Raw genomic sequence first — 4410 nt, forward strand, 5'->3', positions numbered from 1 at the left:
TTTTGTTTTCAAAATTCATTTATTTAATTATATCGTTTTTTACGGCTTGTTTGAAAGCTGTGTAACAGTAGGATGGAAATAAAAAATCTCAAAAATTTTTTTTGCATTGACAGAGAATTTATTGATTTATAAAGCGTTTGCAAAAACATTTCATGCAATTATTAACAGCTCTAGCAAGGTAAGTCTGCCATTTTTGAAAACTTTTCAATGGATTCAGATTTTTTATTGTGAAATGGTTATAACTTTTTTCATGAAATTCTTAGCTGCTTGTCATGTAAACAAAAAATGAAGATTAAGAATAGTCAAAACCAAAAATTGAAGACCGATTTCATTTCAAGCTTATTTGAAATTACTGGATGATTTATTGTGCTAAAATTTCTTCATCCATACAAATTTTCATACAAAATTGAAACGCGTTGCGCTAACTCAGGAATCAACCAAATCATCTTAAATTTTCCACTGATACTTGGGGACCCAAAAGACATCGAAAAATCATATGGGAGCAAAAAGTCATTTTTTGCAGCGGTCTACTAACCCATGTTTCATTTTTGCTCAAAACATTACAAACAGAAAAAAGGTAGGTAAATCTTTACATCTTGGACATACAGTGTCGAAAGTTAGAAACCAAAATCATTTTCCGCCACCATTTTGCGTTATAGTTTTGTATATTTTGCGAATGTTTTATGAAAAATTTATTTTGACTGATAGAATTGAAGTACTTTAGGAGTACCATGCAGTTATTTTTCTGATAATTTTGTCATCTCATGTTAACCCATTTAGTTTCTCATCATCAAAATTTTAAGGGACAAGACAAAAGTAAGTAATTGTATTAGAAAAAAGAGATAAAATCATAAAATTTAAAAGGAAAACAAGTGACAACATATGATCAATACTTAAAATTACAAATTACTTTAAAATTAAGGATTGAAAATAAAAGATGGTAGATTGGCAAATTTCAGTATTTTTTTCATACACTTACATGAGTTCCCGCTTTAGCTCGAAAGTGGCATAGTTGGCTGATTGAGGAAATATTGAATCGGCTATACTAAAACTCCAATACTTTCAGTTAAGTTATTTTAGTAGTAAAACCTCATGCACACAAATGAAGCTGTATGTGGAAAAAAATTGAAGATTACCCTTTCTAAAGTACATATATTTGTTTTGGTATGTTTGCATCTTTCAGAGATATTGAACAATGAAAACATGCAATTTTTAAAAGAAATCACCAAAAAAGTACCATTAAACTTCAAATTAATAGTGACTCGAAATCTTCAATGAAGTTGTGTACTTTTACAATTGTCACAATTCTCTCATACAAAATTTGTCTCAAAACTCGCTTCAAAAAAAGTTAAACGAATTTTTCGTTTTTGAGGTTAGTTTTTGAAAAAAAAAAAGTCTTTAAAACATGTTGTTTCAAAAGATAGAGCTTTGACGTCTTCAACAAAGTTTTTTAAAATGTAATGGTCTACAACTTTTCTATAGACATCGTAGTGATAAAACGATAAATACAAAAATTAGAAAAATTATCTCACTTGTAGGTGAATTGATCAGAAAAAAAATCCAATAAAATATGCGCATTATAAAATGATGAAACATTGTTAAACATAACATAAATACATGTAGCTATTTTGACATTTAAGCCTTCAAAAAGCCCATGATCACATTTTTCGAGTTTTAAACCACTGTGCATTGGCGAGGTAAAACTTGATCTGCTTAGCTACGCCAGCGATCATAGAATTTTAAGTGCAGAAGTTGAGCAAAGTCTAATCAATCAAATATTGATCAGTTTTTCCAACTTTAAATTTGTCTAAACTGTATTTAAGGTGGGTGCATCCTCTTCAAGGCCGTGCGAACGGGGGGGTTTAACCCCCCACCCCCCCTTGGAGATTTTTTTCAAGTAAAATTTTCTCCGTAGTATTGGGAAATTACTTGATCTTAAAAGGTGTTTAAAAATAAGTGTGGGTCCCTTGATAATCATATTGTATATTAATGATATGAAAAACTGCCTACGATATGGTCGTCTTAAACTGTTTGCTGATGATTCCGTCTCCCACTGGAGTGGTAAGGACTTAGAGCTCGTCATTCAAGAGGCAAATGCCGATTTGGAAAATATCTCAGTGTTTCTGAAACGGAGAAAATTGTGTCTCATTGTGCCCATATCGATTATACAATTAAGAAAATTGCCGTGAAATATGGTATACTCTGCCGAATCAGCCGATACATGGCTTTCTGGTCAAAAATTATTTATGTTAAATCTGTTATAATCCCACACTTCGACTATTGCGCTACAATACTGCTCAATGCTTCTGATACACAAACAAATCGACTACAAAGATTACAAAATAAAATAATGCGAGTAGTAATACGTTGCAATCGATACACTACTAGTGTTTTAAGGCTGGATATTCTGCAATGGTTGTCAGTAAAACAGAGGATTGCATACAACAGCTTAATGTTTATATACAAAATGAAAAATGGAATGTTACCATCTTATTTGTTGGAAGGCCTACAGTACGGTATCGACATACACAGATACAATACAAGAAGAGCACAAGACTTCAGACTGCCCAGTACTAAAAATGAGATTAGCAAATGCTCTCTTTTCTACAACGGATTGAAAATGACAGTGTGAATATAAGTACCGTAATCCGGGGTAATATTGATCACTTTTTTCAATATTTTTCGATTATTTTTTCTGTTAAGGGAAATGTGACATGTTTTGTATTTTTAAAACCAGTACTGGACTCCTATGAACGTAAAACATGGATGCAGAAATTTATTGGACCTCTTTAAATTTGAATTAAAAATCGTTTTCGTCACTGTTTAGAATTTGATGCTTTGGGGTGACATTGATCAGTCTTTATTCTGACGGTTTTAACACGTTTTCTTGATCATAAAGGATACAAAACACCTTCATTATATTTAAAAATGCTAGTTTATCAATTTAACCTTGATTTTTACCGATTTATTTTAAAAATAGTTATTATCGAAAAAAGAACTATGATACTGCCTACATTTAGGGGCAAAAATAATTATAATTGCTAAATAGTGTGAGCTTCAAAATACAAATGAAATTTTACCTCCACACATTCCCCTAGGCCCTCCCACTATTTCCATTTTAATTTTTTTTCTTCAAAGTTTACGATTTGATAGGGTTCCTATCCATTTGTGCAATACGGGCTTACTCTTGGAAAATGTCCTTATTTTTTAAATATCAAAAATTTATCATTAAATGACTATAAAAATAGCACTATAACTGTTCATATACAAAGAAAAAAAGTTGTTCTTTCACATTAAACAATCTGTTTGCTTCTAAAAACTTATAGGAATCATCAGGAAATCTGTTTGTTTGCGAGCCTTGAAAAAATAGATATTTTAAGATTTTGAAATTAGATTTTTTACTAACAGAAAAAAATTTCAAATACAAACCAAATTTTGCCTATTTGATACTCAATTAATAGGCTTTCAAACGTAGGAAACAGTTTTCAAGAATTCAAACTATAGACTGAGTTATTGATGATAATGTGGAAAAGTTTCTTGTTGGTCAAATGTACCCCGGTGATCAATGTTACCCCGTTTTACGGTACCTTTAAGAAACTGACAATACAGCACATAAAACAGACTCTTTGATAAACAGACTAATCCTAAAAAGGATCATACGAAAGTGATGGAGATCTGGCAAAAAATCAGATATGGAATTGTACGGTGATGGACTCATTTCAAAACTCCATACAACCAATACTAAATGTGATAGTCCAAATTTGACAAATGATTCGAGTTCAGGACGCTAAAATCTTCCAATTCAATCATTAAACATAAGCATTAAAATGCTTCTCCCTTGAGTATTCAATTAAATTGCCCAATTTTTTTTTTAAATGGTATGACGTGTTTATGGAAAAAAAAACCTTCTTAAATGGTAATAGGTAAATCTTTTTAATCTTTAAATTTTGTTTCAATTTTCAAATGAATTTTCCAAATTTCACAGGGCAGGTTTTTATTTCAATTTAAAAAAAAATACCGCCATTTTTAGTTAAACTATTTAAATTTTTAAAAACATTTTTGATAAGTTTGTCTATGTTTTTCAATTCTGAATATTTGGTGTTCTAAAAACATAATCCTTTAGTTTTTTTTTCTTTCTATCTATTCAGTTTTTTTCCTAATTAATTTTTTTTTAAATTCAACACCCTACACTGGAATTTTTCAATCATCCCTTCAGTTGAAAATGAAGAAAGGAATTAAAATTAAGTTGAATAATAAATAACAATTATTATCATTTTCCTTATAATTTATTGTGGTTTATTTTTTGCCTAATCTGACATTTATTTAAGAATTAATTTTATTTTCAAATCAGTGTTTTGGGAGTATTTATTTTAATTTTTTAAACTTGATTGCTTTGAAATTATTTTGAAG

This window comes from Uranotaenia lowii, chromosome 2 (assembly GCF_029784155.1).
Source record: "Uranotaenia lowii strain MFRU-FL chromosome 2, ASM2978415v1, whole genome shotgun sequence".
NCBI lineage: Eukaryota > Metazoa > Arthropoda > Insecta > Diptera > Culicidae > Uranotaenia > Uranotaenia lowii.